The sequence below is a fragment of the Salvelinus alpinus genome, chromosome 28 (genome assembly GCF_045679555.1).
Source record: "Salvelinus alpinus chromosome 28, SLU_Salpinus.1, whole genome shotgun sequence".
Lineage (NCBI taxonomy): Eukaryota > Metazoa > Chordata > Actinopteri > Salmoniformes > Salmonidae > Salvelinus > Salvelinus alpinus.
Genome location: NC_092113.1, coordinates 21,451,879 through 21,470,189, shown reverse-complemented (window position 1 = coordinate 21,470,189; position 18,311 = coordinate 21,451,879). Strand labels below are relative to the sequence as shown.

The 18,311-nt window shown below is 46.6% G+C and overlaps 1 pseudogene; it reads right to left on the bottom strand.

Moving 5' to 3' along the window:
• Positions 1 to 2,320: 2,320 nt before the first annotated feature.
• LOC139556854 (mitotic spindle assembly checkpoint protein MAD2B-like) lies at positions 2,321 to 13,926 on the bottom strand (annotated as a pseudogene).
• Between the last annotated feature and the right edge of the window lie 4,385 nt (positions 13,927 to 18,311).

Genomic DNA, 18,311 nt, shown 5'->3' with positions numbered 1-18,311 from the left:
AGCTTGTTCTTTGAAAAATAGCATGGTATTTGTTCAAACACAATTTTGGGCATTAGTTTACTAAGAACAAGCAGCAAACTGATTGATCGGCTCTTAGAGCCAGCAAAGGGTGCTTTACTATTTTTAGGTAGTGGAATTACTTTTGCTTTTGGACACACACACGCTAAACAAGTGCCTCAGCTGTAACGTTGAAACAAATGACAAAACTTTGTGTAAATATTCGAAAAGGCTATCATAGAAATTAACTATTTATCATGATCTTTATTATGCTGGATTATATATGAGATGTGTTTTCTGTTTTCCTCCAGCTTGCTGAAGTTTCCTCAGTCCAAGAGTCAGAGGATGTCAAAGCTCAGGACAGTTACAGTAAGCTTCATAACATGATCCATAAACATACTACCTCTGTCCATCATTTACTTAAAGAGATACTTCAGAATTTGGGCCCTTTATCTACTTCACCAGAGTCAGATGAACCTGTGGATACCATTTGTATGTCTCTGTGTCCAGTATGAAGGAAGTTAGAGGTAGTTTCCCATAGACCAGAAGTAATTGCGCTAACGCTAATTAGCATTGGCTCGCTAATCTACCTCAAACTTTCATACTGCACAGACATATACATGGTATCCACAAGTTCATCTGACTTTGGGGAAGTAGATAAAGGACCTAATTGCCAAAGTCCCAAAGTTTCCCTTTGAATATTGGGATATTAAACACATCAAATTTGTAACATATTGCACACATTGGATTCGTACCATATAACAAGAAATGCACAATTCGTATGATATCATACAAATTGCAAGAATCGTAACATATCACACGAAATGGATGACATAGTACACAATTGGATGATGTAGTACACAAAAAACAGGGACCACTTCTGGCTTGTGAGCACCACTTTCAAAACTAACGGCTGAAATTATACATCAGTTAGAGTGCATCTTTAACACTAAAGTATGTATTTGGTATTAGGCAGGAGTATCCTGTTCCCAAGTCCCTCTGAAGGCCCAGATATGACCATAGCGGATTAGTCTTTACACCCATCAATCACACAACATCAGTTGTCCTCTACTTTGGTGAAAGTCAACACAGATAAGGTTGGTGACAAAAACAATATCTTTTACCACTATAATTATATCATAGATGTCTATTCTATATGTAATACATACTATTTCTCACCCTCGGAGTTCTGCCAAAGACCCAGCCAAGAAAGGCAGGAGGACACGGAGGAACTCTGCTCTACGTCAGCTGGAGGACAGTGTTGAGAGCCAGGTGGAAAAGGAGCTCCTGAGGTGAGGAGGCTGATGCATGTATTACAGTATTGTGTTTGTACAGTACATATCTCACAACAATTTAATCAGATACATGTAATAATCATTTACAAATATATACTATATTTCCCTCTAACTTGTTCCCCTGCTTGGTCAATCCTAGACATGAGTACCTGCAGAAGGTGCGGAGAGAGAGAACCCGGCGGGCCCATGAGAGGAGAGGGGACCTGGAGCTCCAGCGCCTCCAGCAGTGGATCAACCAGCCCCACCACACCCGCTGTTGGAGTGCCCACCCTGGGGGCCACGGTGAGACAACATGCTGCTGAACCATGGTGCCTTTACAGCACTCCCACTTACAGTATGGCTCACATTTACACAGTGGCCCAACACTGCCCTCTATGATTATCATGCAATATAGTTATTCTAACACTATTATAAACACTCTCACATTCATTCTTCTAACATATGTATCGTTTGGGTGTCCTGTCCTCTACCATGTTTTGTCAGAGAGGCATATATTTGACGCTCTAGAATCTAGGCAATGTGAGCAGGGTAGGTACCTGAGGACTGGGACTCAGAGGAAGATCAGCCTTACAGGTAAGAGCTGTGACTATGAAACACATTTCCTTCCATATGGGCATGTGTTTAGCTCAGTAGGTGATGCAATGTGTATCATAGGCCTTGTGGCCAACGTCTCTTTTGCTCACTGTTATTTTATTAAGTAATGTACAGTATGTGAGTACAATAATGTCACATCAGTGTTGGTGTGTCCTGTATGTGTGTGCTGAAATCTGCTGTGGTCCACCTTAGGCTTCCGATGTCTCATTTCTCTCTGCCACGGACCATGGAGCCCAAGCCTGTGACTAGGGAGGAGCTATGTGAGGTGGACAGAAAGGCAGGCATTATCCTGCTCCAGAGACCCAACTCTGGCACTTCCATCCCCAGCAAAGGGTGAGGGCAAAAGAAATTGACAATTAGTAAACACTTTTTGTTACAGTGATGGCATTTATGTGTGTTGCCTTTTTGTGTGTTCCATCTTCCCTGCAGACAGTACATCATGAGCAAGGCATCCCTATACTTGTCAAGCATCCCAACTCACAACTTGAAGAAAGGCTACTGAGGGACCTCTTCCCTAAACATTACCGTGCTCTATTGGCCAAATCTATTTCCCTCACACTCCTAATGTGAAGACTCTGCACACTATCAGCCAAACCTACCTCACCTACATTATATGCCCCCAAAATATACATTGGATGCTTTAACCCAAACATGGTTAACACTTTATAATAATAAACCATCTACATTTTAGTCATTTAGCAGACACTCTTATCCAGAGTGACTTACAGTTAATGCATTCATCTTAAGATAGCTAGGTGAGACAACCACATATCACAGTTGTAGTAAGTACATTTTTCTGCAATAAAGTAGCTATCAGCAAAGTCAGAGCTAGAAAGGGGGAAAAGAGTCAAGTACGAGTGTTAGTTCACGAAAGGCAAAAATAATAAATTTACATTAATAAGGCATTTACAAAAAGCATTTTCCAAATCAATTCCTTTGCTATGGATTCCTGTGGCAGCTGCAGTGCAGAGGATTGCCATCAAGCTTGGTCTATGAAGCCTCCAGTGGCCTCTCCTCCACATACAGCTGCATCTAAACAAAGACAATATGTTGTTACATACATGTTATAATATACACAACATCAAATTATTCACATTTAAACAATATCACTGTCTATTACTATGGGCTTTCATACAAATGTTGTAATCTTCACAAAGCACCATGGAATTGTTGACCTTGTCACGGCATTCATCGGAAGAAGAAGAGGAATCGTCAGACCAAAATGCAGCGGGGTACGTGTTCATCTTTATTCGCTTAACTGACTGAACACTGAATACAAAATAACAAAAAGAATAGCCGAAACAGTTCTGCAAGGTGCAACCAACACTAAACAGAAAATAACCACCCACAACTCACAGTGGGAAAACAGGCTACCTAAGTATGGTTCTCAATCAGAGACAACGAAAGACAGCTGTCCCTGATTAAGAACCATACCCGGCCAAAATATAGAAATACAAAACATAGACATACAAACATAGAATGCCCACCCACATCACACCCTGACCAATCAAAAAATAGAAACATACAAAGCAATCTACGGTCAGGGCGTGACAGACCTCTGGCTTACTTTTACAATGACTGATGTCATGGTCTTCAGGGGTATGAGTTTGGGCTCCTGCATGTGTCCTTCCTACTCATCTGCAACTATCATGGAAAATCCTGGATAGAAAATGACAACATCACATGTAGCCCACTCATAGAAATATATTAATTAATTAATAGATTCACTCTATTTCTATGAACCCACACACTAGAATACAACAGATGTGATTGAATGTAGGTACACAAACAAGTCAGTGTAGATATACAGATATACAGTATATACAGTATTGAAATGTCAGGTTTGTGACAACACTGACCTTGATGACCTGAACCTTCTCCATGTTGCGCGTGGCAGCCTCCCTGGTGTGGACCAGCACTGTAAACGTACATCCTGGGAAAATGGAGACTACATAGACGTGTGAATATACTATGACCCCTGCTGGACAACAAGTTAATAACCACTATTGTACATTACGTCTCACCTTGTGTTTTGGCCCAGATTAATTCATTTCCAGCATCAAATAACATGAGTAGATGGGATTAATTGTCACGCTCGTCATAAGGAATGGACCAAGGCGCAGCGTGCGTAGAGTTCCACATATTTTAATAAATCGAAACTCACCAAACAAAACAAATAAGCACAAACGAAACGTGATGTTCTGGACTGCTCACAGGCAGCTACACAAACACAAGATCCCACAAACACAATGGGGAAAATGGCTACCTAAATATGATCCCCAATCAGAGACAACGATAAACAGCTGCCTCTGATTGGGAACCATATCAGGCAAACATAGTATTATAATTCCCCTAGATAACCCACCCTAGTCATTGTCACACCCCAACCACCATAGAGAATAAACAGCTCTCCATGGTAAAGGGCGTGACAGTACTCCCCCCCAAAGGTGCGGACTCCGACTGCAAAACCTGACTCAATAGGGGAGGGTCCGGGTGGGCATGTACCGTCGGGGGCGGCTCCGGTGCGGGACGAAGTACCCACTCCGCTCCCAGATACGTCGTCTTCCATGGCGGTTCTGGTGCGGGGATCGTCGCCGGAAGCTCCGGACCGTGGGTCGTCGCCGTAGGAACCGGACCGTGGGTCGTCGCCGGAGGCACCGGATCGTGGATCGTCGCCAGATGCTCCGGACCGTGGATCGTCGCTGGAGGCTCTGGACCGCCGACCGTCGCTGGAGGCTCCGGACTGCCGACCGTCGCTGGAGGTTCCGGACCGTGGACCGTCTCAGGAGGTTCCGGACCGTGGACCGTCTCAGGAGGTTCCGGACCGTGGACCGTCTCAGGAGGTTCCGGACCGTGGACCGTCTCAGGAGGTTCCGGACCGTGGACCGTCTCAGGAGGTTCCGGACTGTGGACCGTCGTAGGAGGTTCCGGACTGTGAACCGTCGTTGGAGGTTCCGGACTGTGAAACGTCGCCGGAAGCTCTGGACTGGGAACTGTCGCCGGAAGTTCTGGACTGGGAACTGTCGCCGGAAGCTCTGGACTGGGAACTGTCGCCGGAAGCTAGGTGCATGGGGCCGGCACTGTTGGTACCGGGCTGATGACACGCACCTCAGGGCGAGTGCGGGGAGGAGGCACAGGACTTACTGGACTGTGGAGGCGCGCTGGAGGCCTGATGCGTGGGACCGGTACAGGTGTCACCGGGCTGATGACACGCACCTCAGGGCGAGTTCGGGGAGGAGGCACAGGACGTACTGGACTGTGGACATGCACTCCAAGGAGAGTGCGAGGAGCAGGAACAGGACGCACCTGACTGGGAACACACACTTGAGGGAGAGTGCGAGGAGCAGGCACAGGACATACCGGGCTGTGGAGACGTACTGGAGACCTGGTGCGTATAGCCGGCATCAATGGTACCGGAACTTTAACACACTTCACACGGCAAGTGCGAGGAGCAGGAACAGGACGTACTGGGTTGTGAAGGTGCACTGGAGACCTGGTGTGTATAGCCGGCATCAATTGTTCCGGAACTTTAACACACTTCTCAGGACGAGTACGGGGAGCTGACTCAGGTGGCACCAAACTGACAACACGTTCCTTTATTCCAAATCCGTGCATCCTCCACCAAATCAGCAACTCTCCCATTTCTCTCTCCTCTAAATTCTCCTTCTTCTCACAGACTGGCTCTGGTTCACTCCTCGGCTCCACTGACTGCTCCATGTGCCTCCCCCAAAAATGTATTGGGGTTTCTGTGGCCTTCCTTCCCGACTTCGTCGCTGTCCCTCCTTCGCTGCTTCCATCTGCTTCCATGGCAGGGTCTTGTCCCCTGCCATAACCTCCTCCCATGTCTATGATGTCCTCCACTCCCTTTTCTCCCGGGCCCAGGATCCCTGCTCCTCCTGGCCATGCTGCTTGGTCCTTTGGTGGTGGGATCTTCTGTCATGCTCGTCATAAGGCGCAGCGTGCGTAGAGTTCCACATATTTTAATAAATCGAAACTCACCAAACAAAACAAATAAGCACAAACGAAACGTGATGTTCTGGACTGCTCACAGGCAGCAACACAAACACAAGATCCCACAAACACAATGGGGAAAATGGCTACCTAAATATGATCCCAATCAGAGACAACGATAAACAGCTGCCTCTGATTGGGAACCATATCAGGCAAACATAGTATTATAATTCCCCTAGATAACCCACCCTAGTCATTGTCACACCCCAACCACCATAGAGAATAAACAGCTCTCTAGGGTCAGGGCGTGACATTAATCCAGAATCGTGCTGTTTCTTTAGTTTGATAGATAACTTGCCCATTACTTAGTGAGAAACTTCCGGTGCTGACAGAGATGGCCGCCTCGCTTCGCGTTCCTAGGAAACTATGCAGTATTCTGTTTTTTTACATGTTATTTCTTACATTGGTACCCCAGGTAAACTTAGGTTTTATTACATACAGTCGGGAGGAACTATTGGATATAAGAGCAACATCAACTCACCATCATTACGACCAGGAATACGACTTTCCCGAAGCGGATCCTCTGTTTTGCCCACCACCCAGGACAATGGATCGGATCCCAGCCAGCGAACCAAAACAACGACGCCGTAAAAGAGGCAGACGAAGCGGTCTTCTGGTCAGGCTCCGGAGACGGGCACATCGCGCACCGCTCCGGAGCATACTACTCGCCAATGTCCAGTCTCTTGACAACAAGGTAGATGAAATCCGAGCAAGGGTAGCATTCCAGAGAGACATAAGAGACTGTAAAGTTCTTTGCTTCACGGAAACATGGCTCACTCGAGACACGCTATCGGAGTCGGTACAGCCAGCTGGTTTCTTCACGCATCGCACCGACAGAAACAAGCATCTATCTGGTAAGAAGAAGGGTGGGGGGGTATGCCTTATGATTAACGAGACGTGGTGTGATCATAACAACATACAGGAACTCAAGTCCTTCTGTTCACCTGACTTAGAATTCCTCACAATCAAATGTCGACCGCATTATCTACCAAGATAATTCTCTTCGATTATAATCACAGCCGCATATATTCCCCCCAAACAGGCACATCGATGGCCCTGAACGAACTTCATTTGACTCTATGTAAACTGGAAACCACATATATCCTGAGGCTGCATTCATTGTAGCTGGGGATTTTAACAAGGCCAATCTGAAAACAAGACTCCCTCAATTCTATCAGCATAACGTGTGCAACCAGGGCTGGTAAAACCCTGGATCATTGTTATTCGAACTTCCGCGACGCATATAAGGCCCTCCCCCGCCCTCCCTTCGGAAAAGCTGACCATGACTCCATTTTGTTGCTTCCAGCCTATAGACAGAAACTAAAACAGGAAGCTCCCGCGCTCAGGTCTGTTCAACGCTGGTCCGACCAATCTGATTCCACGCTTCAAGATTGCTTCGATCACGTGGACTGGGATATGTTCCGCATTGCGTCAAACAACAACATTGACAAATACGCTGATTCGGTAAGCGAGTTTATTAGCAAGTGCATCGGGAATGTCGTACCCACAGCAACTATTAAAACATTCCCAAACCAGAAACCGTGGATTGATGGCAGCATTCGCGTGAAACTGAAAGTGCGAACCACTGCTTTTAATCAGGGCAAGGTGACCGGAAACATGACCGAATACAAACAGTGTAGCTATTCCCTCTGCAAGGCAATCAAACAAGCTAAGCGTCAGTATAGAGACAAAGTAGAGTCGCAATTCAACGACTCAGACACAAGAGGTATGTGGCAGGGTCTACAGTCAATCACGGATTACAAAGAGAAAACCAGCCCCGTCGCGGACCAGGATGTCTTGCTCCCAGACAGACTAAACCACTTCTTTGCCCGCTTTGAGGACAATACAGTGCCACTGACACGGCCCGCTACCAAAACCTGTGGACTCTCCTTCACTGCAGCCGACGTGAGTAAAACATTTAAACGTGTTAACCCTCGCAAGGCTGCAGGCCCAGACGGCATCCCCAGCCGTGTCCTCAGAGCATGCGCAGACCAGCTGGCTGGTGTGTTTACGGACATATTCAACCAATCCTTATCCCAGTCTGCTGTCCCCACATGCTTCAAGAGGGCCACCATTGTTCCTGTTCCCAAGAAAGCTAAGGTAACTGAGCTAAACGACTACCGCCCCGTAGCACTCACTTCCATCATCATGAAGTGCTTTGTGAGACTAGTCAAGGACCATATTACCTCCACCCTACCTGACACCCTAGACCCACTCCAATTTGCTTAACGCTCCAATAGGTCCACAGACGACGCAATCGCAACCACACTGCACACTGCCCTATCCCATCTGGACAAGAGGAATACCTATGTGAGAATGCTGTTCATCAACTACAGCTCAGCATTTAACACCATAGTACCCTCCCAACTCGTCATCAAGCTCGAGACATTGGGTCTCGACCCCGCCCTGTGCAACTGGGTACTGGACTTCCTGAAGGGCTGCCCCCACGTGGTGAGGGTAGGTAACAACATCTCCACTCCGCTGATCCTCAACACAGGGGCCCCACAAGGGTGCGTTCTGAGCCCTCTCCTGTATTCCCTGTTCACCCACGACTGCGTGGCCATGCACGCCTCCAACTCAATCATCAAGTTTGCAGACGACACTACAGTGGTAGGCTTGATAACCAACAACGACGAGACGGCCTACAGGGAGGAGGTGAGGGCCCTCGGAGTGTGGTGTCAGGAAAATAACCTCACACTCAACGTCAACAAAACAAAGGAGATGATTGTGGACTTCAGGAAACAGCAGAGGGAGCACCCCCCTATCCACATCGACGGGACAGCAGTGGAGAGGGTATTAAGTTTTAAGTTCCTCGGCGTACACATTACGGACAAACTGAATTGGTCCACCCACACAGACAGCGTGGTGAAGAAGGCACAGCAGCGCCTCTTCAACCTCAGGAGGCTGAAGAAATTTGGCTTGTCACCAAAAGCACTCACAAACTTTTACAGACGCACAATCGAGAGCATCCTGTCGGGCTGTATCACCGCCTGGTACGGCAACCTTCTCCACCCACAACCATAAGGCTCTCCAGAGGGTAGTGAGGTCTGCACAACGCATCACCGGGGGCAAACTATCTGTCCTCCAGGACACCTACACCACCCGATGTCACAGGAAGGCCATAAAGAACATCAAGGACAACAACCACCCGAGCCACTGCCTGTTCACCCCGCTATCATCCAGAAGGCGAGGTCAGTACAAGTGCATCAAAGCGAGGACCGAGAGACTGAAAAACAGCTTCTATCTCAAGGCCATCAGACTGTTAAACAGCCACCACTAACATTGAGTGGCTGCTGCCAACATACTGACTCAAATCCAGCCACTTTAACAATGTAAAAATATATGGAAAAATGTATCACGAGTCACTTTAAACAATGCCACTTCATATAATGTTTACATACCCTACATTACTCATTTCATATGTATATACTGTACTCTATACCATCTACTGCATCTTGCCATCTTGAGGTAATACATGTATCACTAGCCACTTTAAACAATGCAACTTTTATATGTTTACATACCCTACATTACTCATCTCATATGTATATACTGTACTCGATACCATCTACTGCATCTTGCCTATGCCGTCTGTACCATCACTCATTCATATATTTTTATGTACATATTCTTCATTCCTTTACACTTGTGTGTATAAGGTAGTTGTTGTGAAATTGATAGGTTAGATTACTCGTTGGTTATTACTGCATTGTCGGAACTAGAAGCACAAGCATTTCGCTACACTCACATTAACATTTGCATGTGACAAATAAAATTGGATTTCATTTAAACATTAAGTTAACTCGTATTCAGACCCATTGACGTTTTCCACATTTTGTTACATTACAGCCTTATTCTAAAATGAATTAAAATATTTTTTTCCCTCATCAATCTACACACAATACACCATTATAACAAAGCAAAAACTGTTTTTTTGAAATTTTAGCAAATTTATAAAATAAAAAAAAGGAAATATCACAAGTATTCAGACCCTTTAGTCAGTACTTTGTTGAAGCACCTTTGGCAGTGATTACAGCCTCGAGTCTTCTTGGGTATAACACTACAAGCTTGGCACACCTGTATTTAGGGAGTTTCTCCAATTCTTCTCTGCAGATCCTCTCAAGCTCTGTCAGGTTGGATGGGGAGTGTCGCTGCATAGGTACATTGGCTTGCGAAAGAATTCAACCCACTTGGCATTTTTCATATTTTGTTGCCTTACAACCTGGAATTAAAATATATTTTTGGGGGGTTGTATCATTTGATTTACACAACATGCCTACCACTTTGAAGATGCAAAATATTTTTTTATTGTGAAACAAACAAGTAATAAGAGAAGAAAACAGAACTTGAGCGTGCATAACTATTCACCCCCCCAAAGTCAATACTTTGTAGAGCTACCGTTTGCAGCAATTACAGCTGCACGTCTCTTGGGGTATATCTCTATAAGCTTGGCACATCTAGCCACTGAGGTTTTTGCCCATTCTTCAAGGCAAAACTGCCCCAGCTCCTTCAAGTTGGATGGGTTCCACTGATGTACAGCAATCTTTAAGTCATACCACAGATTCTCAATTGGATTGAAGTCTGGGCTTTGACTAGGCCATTCCAAGACATTTAAATGTTTCCCCTTGTGTTGCTTTAGCAGTATGCTTAGGGTCATTGTCCTGCTGGAAGGTGAACCTCCATCCCAGTCTCAAATCTCTGGAAGACTGAAACAGGTTTCCCTCAATAATTACCCTGTATTTAGTGCCATCCATCATTCCTTCAATTCTGACCAGTTTCCCAGTCCCTGCCGACCACCCCCCCCGGCATGATGCTGCCACCACCATGCTTCACTGTGGGGATGGCGTTCTCGGGGTGATGAGAGGTGTTGGGTTTGCACCAGACATAGCATTTTACTTGATGGCCAAAAGCTAAATTTTTGTCTCATCTGGCCAGAGTACCTTCTTCCATATGTTTGGGGAGTCTCCCACATGCCTTTTGGCGAACACCAAACGTGTTTGCTTATTTTTTTCTTTAAACATGGGCTTTTTTTCTGGCCACTCTTCTGCAAAGCTCAGCTCTGTGGAGTGTGGTCCTATGGACAGATACTCCAATCGCTGCTGTGGAGCTTTGCAGCTCCTTCAGGGTTATCTTTGGTCTCTTTGTTGCCTCTCTGATTAATGCCCTCCTTGCCTGGTCCGTGAGGTTTGGTGGGCGGCCCTCTCTTGATAGGTTTGTTGTGGTTCCATATTCTTTCCATTTTTTAATAATGGATTTAATGGTGCTCAGTGGGATGTTCAAAGTTTCAGATATTTTTTTATAACCCAACCCTGATCTGTACTTCTCCACAACTTTGTCCCTGACCTGTTTGTAGAGCTCCTTGGTCTTCATAGTGCCGCTTGCTTGGTGGTGCCCCTTGCTTAGTGGTGTTGCAGACTCTGGGGCCTTTCAGAACAGGTGTATATATACTGAGATCATTTGACAGATCATGTGACACTTAGATTGCACACAGGTGGACTTTATTTAACTAATTATGTGACTTCTGAAGGTAATTGGTTGCACCAGATCTTATTTAGGGGCTTCATAGCAAAGGGGGTGAATATATATGCAAGCACCAGTTTTCTGTTTTTTTATTTTATTTTTTACATTAAAAAAAAGGTTATATTTTTAATTTCACTTCACCAATTTGGACTATTTTGTGTATGTCTATTACATGATATCCAAATAAAAATCAATTTAAATTACAGGGTGTAATGCAACAAAAAAGGAAAAATGCCAAGGGGGTGAATACTTTTCAGTATCAGGTTCAAATCCGGGCACTGGCTGGGCCACTAAAGGACATTCAGAGACTTGTCCCGAAGCCACTCCTGCATTGTCTTGGCTGTGTGCAGGGTCGTTGTCCTTTTGGAAGGTGAATCTTCGCCTCAGTCTGAGGTGTGCTCTCGAGCAGGTTTTCATCAAGGATCTCTCTGTACTTGGCTCTGTTCATCTTTCCCTCGATCCTAACTAGTCTCCCAGTCCCTGCCACTGAAAGACATCCCCACAGTATGATGCTGCCACCACCATGCCAGGTTTCCTCCAGACATGACGTTTGGCATTCATGCCAAAGAGTTCAAATTTGGTTTCATCAGACCAGAGAATCTTGTCCTTTAGGTTCCTTTTGGCAAACTCCAAGCTGGTTGTCATGGGCCATTTATTGAGGAGTGGCTTGCATCTGGCCACTCTACCATAAAGGCTTGATCGGTGGAGTGCTGCAGAGATGGTTGTCCTTCTGGAAGGTTCTCCCATATCCACAGAGGAACTCTGGAGCTCTGTCAGAGTGGCCATAGTCACCTCCCTGACCAAGGCCCTTCTCCCCTGTTTGCTGCATAATTGTTTTGTTACCCTTCCCTCGATCTGTGCCTCGACACAATCCTGTCTCGGAGCTCTACGGACAATTCCTTCGACTTGGTTTTTGCTCTGAAATGCATTGTCAACTGTGGGACCTTATATGGACAGGTGTGTGCCTTTCCAAATCATGTCCAATCAATTGAATTTACCACAGGTGGACTCCAGTCAAGTTGTAGAAACATCTCAAGGATGATCAATGAAAACAGGATGCACCTGAGCTCAATTTCGAGTTTCATAGTAAAGGGTCTGAATACTTATGTAAATAAGTTATTTCTGTTTTATATTTGTAATACATTTGCAAAACATTCTAAAAACCTGTTTTCGCTTTGTCATTATGGTGTATTGTGTGTAGATTGATGAGAAATAAAAATATATTTCATACATTTTTGAATAAGGTTGTAACGAAACACAATGTAGAAAAGGGAAGGTGTCTGAATACTTTCCAAATGCACTGTATCTCACGGAGTGTCTCTCCATTCTACAATATAGCTTTTTCTATCTTACCTGGTGGGTTATCCAGAACTGCATCACATACACTGATCTTCAGGATAACCACCCTCAGTAACTGCTCCACGTGTGACTGCAATGTATCAGAGCTGTAGAACCAGAAGACTGATCTCAAGGTATCATTAAAGCTCAAGGTAATGAAAAGGGCATTCCAACAAACCATAAGGTCTATATCCCTGCAAAGTCACTACCAAGGTGGGTGTTTCCCAATATTCTGCTTGTGCTCTAGTTGCTGGTGAAGATTTAACACAATGACACAACTTGCCCAAATAATTATTATGGTAAAGATCATACCTTGTGTATTTTCCTTGAAACACCCCATTTAATTTCATCCTTATGTTTTTTGTGTTAAAGCGAACAGAGACAGCAGGAATTCCATAATACTGACTTGATGGATAGAAGAGGAGGCTGAGAAATCTCAAAGACAAATCTCTCCACTGGATGATGCTCTTTGTCTATGATGATCACCACCACTTTTTCTGCATCATTCTGAGGGAGCAATGTAGAACTTCATGTGAGTAATAGTGTACTCAGCCAAGGTGTGCCCTCGTGCAATAACATATTTAGCATGATCAGCCATTGGCTTTGCAAGACTATGTCAATCATATATAGGCTAATCTATTCTCTCACCTTCTCAATGAGGGGTTTCACACAGTGAAGAGCATCTAGAGTCTAGACAGTAATGCAACATATGAGATTTTGCACATAACAGTTAATTGTAGCTGCCATGGTTATTACACTTGTGGAGATAACCTTACCTAAACAGGTACTTTGTATTTCTTTCTCTTCTGGAATATCCTAGATGGGTACACCTTTATGGTACACCTCTCATACATAGAGGATGAGATGAATTGCCACTTCCAAAAACTCAGATGTCAGCCACCACTGCAAAAGAACACAGGCTGTAACTACTGTTTATATGACAATTCAATTGTTCAATTGAAATGCACATTTTACAGGTCGATTTAAAATTATTGATACTTTTTAGGTTTTGTTTGGGTTGTCATTTTGTGGTCGCTCGGGGATGAGAACACAAGCCTAAGCCAGTGGTTCCCAACTCCAGTCCTTAAGTATGTCACGACTTCCGCCGAGGTCGGTCCCTCTCCTTGTACGGGCGGCGTACGGCCGTCGACGTCACCGGTCTTCTACCCATCGCTGATCCATCTTTCATTTTCCATTGGTTTTGTCTTTATTTTCTACACACCTGGTTTTCATTATCTAATTACATGTTCATGTATTTAACCCTCTGTTTCCCCCATGTTTGTTGTGCGTGATTATTTCTATGTTCAGTTCGGTTCATGATGGCTGGTTTTTCGACGGGTGCTGTGTTCACCCGTGCGTAATATTTACCGTTGGTTTTCTGGTCAAGTGTATTTGTTTACCTTGTGCCTTTATTTTTGAGTAAAGTACGTTGCTCACTCATTTTGCTCTCCTGCGCCTGACTTCATGCACCAGCTACACTCACCTTCTGACAAAGTACTTCCAACAGCACACATTTTTGTTGCAGCTCTGCACAAACATATCTGATTCAACTCATTGAGGGCCTGATGATTAGTTGACTAGTTGAATCAGGTTGGCTTGTCCGGGGCTACAATAAAACGGTGCACTGTTGGAGGTACTCCAGGACCGGAGTTGGGAACCACTGATCTAAGCCGAATGATGTGAGACCACCTCTTTAGTTCCAAAAGTAAAAAAACAAGTTGATAAGACAATTAGAAAGAATTGCGCATATGCAATACTTCCAACCTCTGAAAAACGAAACACTGTTGTTTCTAAATCTGTTCTGGATTTAATCATAATACACAGTAACATGCTAATTATACCTCCCCTGTCTGTATATTTGTTTACATCCACTGTTGTTTTTGTCGCTTGGATATGACCTTTACAGTTCGCTAATGCGAACACAAGCCGCTGAGCGGGACGGTCATGGCTAGAAGATTAAACGTCAGATTTGACCGTTCGATCAATTTCCTCCCAAAAAGTATATTAACTACATGACATGGCGTTTTTCCTATTTTGTTGCAATTTGGATTGCATGTAACGGACATACACAAAATAGTCCAAATTGGTGAAGTGAAATGAAAAAAAATGTAAATGGAAAAGTGGTGCGTGCATATGTATTCACCCCCCTTTGCTATGAAGCCCCTAAATAAGATGTGGTGCAACCAATTACCTTCAGAAGTCACATATTTAGTTAAATAAAGTCCACCTGTGTGCAATCTAAGTGTCACATGATCTGTCACATGATCTCAGTATATATACACCTGTTCTGAAAGGCCCCAGATTCTGCAACACCACTAAGCAAGGGGCACCACCAAGCAAGCGGCCCTATGAAGACCAAGGAGCTCTCCAAACAGGTCAGGGACAAAGTTGTGGAGTAGTACAGATCAGAGTTGGGTTATAAAAAAATATCTGAAACTTTGAACATCCCTGCTACGAATCCCGCCGAAGATGGTGCCTCTTCCCGTTCGGGCGGCGCTCGGCGGTCGTCGTCTCCGGCCTACTAGCTGCCACCGATCCCCTTTTCTGTTTCATTTAGTTTTGTCTGATTTGTTACACCTGTTTTGTGTTTAGGTTTATTGTGGGCTATTTAAACCCAGTTGGCACGCCGACTTTTGTGCGGGCTTGTTTTTCTGTTTGTGGTGTCGTATTTTCTTGTGGTGTCTGTTCCATGTGGATTTTGTCCTGTTTGTTTTGGACTGTACTTGACGCACCCTTATATGTGTGGCGTAGCCGTCTCGTTATATTCTTTTGGAATATTAAATCCACTTGTATTCTCACTACCCTGCTCTCTGCGCCTGACTCCTTCATCACCACTATTGGAATTGTGACAGAAGCCCGCACCAAAACATGGAGTCAGCAGGAGCAGCGACCACCCCTCTTCCATCGATGGAGGAGCGTGTCCTCCATCACACCGCTGTCCTCCATAGGATCGGTTCGGCGATGGACCTGATGATGGAGAGGATGGAGCGATGGGAGAGGAGTGGTCTCCCGACATCTATCCCAACTCCTCCACAGACGACGCAACCCACTCCTTCCACTTCGTCGTCTGGTTCCGGCGCGTTGCGTCTCGCGCCCCCGAGGGAATACGATGGAGCGGCGGCTGGGTGCCAGGGGTTTTTGCTCCAGCTGGAGCTCTACCTGGCTACCGTTCGTCCGACTCCCTCGGGAGAGGAGAGTGTTAGCCTCCTCATCTCCTGTCTGACGGGTAGAGCCCTGGAATGGGCCAACGCTGTATGGAACGGCCCAGACTCGGCTCGGGACCACTACCCAGAGTTCACCCGCCGCTTTCGGGACGTATTTGACCACCCTCAGGAGGGCCGAGCGGTGGGTGAACGACTTTTCCACCTCAGACAGGAGACGAGGAGTGCGCAAGACTTCGCCTTGGAGTTCCGGACCTTGGCTGCTGGTGCGGGGTGGAATGACAGGGCCCTGATGGACCACTACAGATGTAGCCTTCGGGAGGACGTCCGTCGGGAGCTAGCTTGTCGGGACACTACACTCTCCCTCGACGAGCTCATTGACATGTCGATACGACTGGACAACCTGCTAGCTGCCCGCGGGCGTTCAGAGGGGGTCCTGTCAGTTCCACCTCCCAGCCCTCCCGCTCCAACTCCGATGGAGTTGGGAGGAGCTGCATCTAGGGGGACCTGCGGAGGAGGCTCCTCCTGCAGCTACTGCGGCCGGAGAGGACACACTTTGGACCGGTGCTGGAGGAGTCAGTCAGGGAGTCGAGATGGCAGGCGGAACACTTCTCGGCCACCCCAGGTGAGTAGGCACCAAACTCACCCAGAGCTCCCTGTCGGTCACATGTTTTTGTTTATTTTCTTCCCTGCGTTTTTCCCCTCTCTCCAGCATAAGGCGCTAGTCGATTCAGGCGCAGCTGGGAGTTTTATGGATCGCGGACTCGCCCGTAAGTTGGGTAGTCCGTTAGTGCAGATAGACCCACCTTTCCCGTGCACTCCTTAGATAGCCGACCGTTAGGGTCAGGGCTGGTCAGGGAGGCCACAATACCGCTGGACATGGTAACGCAGGGGAATCATAGGGAGCGGATCAGTTTCTACCTTATTGATTCACCTGCGTTTCCAGTGGTGTTGGGGATTCCCTGGTTGGCTAGTCACAATCCCCTCATTTCCTGGAGACAGGGGGCTCTTCAGGGGTGGTCAGAGGAGTGTTCAGGTAGGTGTATAGGAGTTTCCATCGGTGCCACGTCGGTGGAGAGTCCAGACCAGGTTTCCACTGTGCGTATCCCCCCAGAATATGCCGATTTGGCGATCGCTTTTTGTAAAAAAAAAAAGGCGACCAAATTACCACCCCATCGACGGGGGGATTGCGTGATAAACCTCCAGGAGAACGCTGCACTTCCCAGGAGTCACGTGTACCCACTGTCTCAGGAGGAGACGTTGGCTATGGAGACATATATCACGGAAACTCTGAGACAGGGGTTCATTCGGCCCTCCATGTCACCTGTCTCCTCGAGTTTCTTTTTTGTGAAGAAAAAGGAGGGAGGACTGCGTCCGTGCATTGATTATCGAGGTCTAAATTCGATCACAGTGGGATTTAGTTATCTGCTACCTCTCATCGCTACGGCGGTGGAATCATTCCACGGAGCGCGTTTTTTCACAAAATTGGATCTCAGGAGCGCGTATAATCTGGTGCGTATTCGGGAGGGAGACGAGTGGAAAACAGCGTTTAGTACCACATCAGGCCACTATGAGTACCTCGTCATGCCGTATGGGTTAAAGAATGCTCCAGCCGTTTTTCAATCCTTTGTCGATGAGATTATCAGGGACCTGCACGGGCAGGGTGTGGTGGTATACATTGATGACATCTTGATCTATTCTGCCACACGCGCCGCGCATGTCTCCCTGGTGCGCAAGGTACTTGGGCGACTGCTGGAGCATGACCTATACGTCAAGGCTGAGAAATGTGTGTTCTCCAAACGAGCCGTTTCCTTCCTGGGTTATCGCATTTCCACCTTGGGGGTGGTGATGGAGTGTGACCGCGTTAACGCCGTGCGTAATTGGCCGACTCCGACCACAGTAAAGGAGGTGCAGCGGTTTTTAGGGTTTGCCAATTACTACCGGAGGTTTATTCGGGGTTTTAGCCAAGTGGCGGCGCCTATTACCTCACTGCTGAAGGGGGGGCCGGTGCGTTTACGTTGGTCGGCCGAGGCAGATAGAGCTTTCAGCCAGCTGAGGGCTCTGTTTACTGACGCGCCCGTGTTGGCGCATCCGGACCCTTCGTTAGCATTCATAGTGGAGGTGGATGCGTCCGAGGCTGGGGTTGGAGCCGTGCTGTCACAGCGCTCGGGCACGCCACCGAAGCTCCGCCCCTGCGCTTTCTTTTCTAAGAAGCTGGATCCGGCGGAGTGGAACTATGATGTGGGGGACCGGGAGTTGCTAGCTATGGTAAAAGCCCTGAAGGTGTGGAGACACTGGCTTGAGGGGGCTAAACACCCTTTCCTCATCTGGACTGACCACCGCAATCTGGAGTATATCCGGGCGGCGAGGAGACTGAATCCGCGTCAGGCTAGGT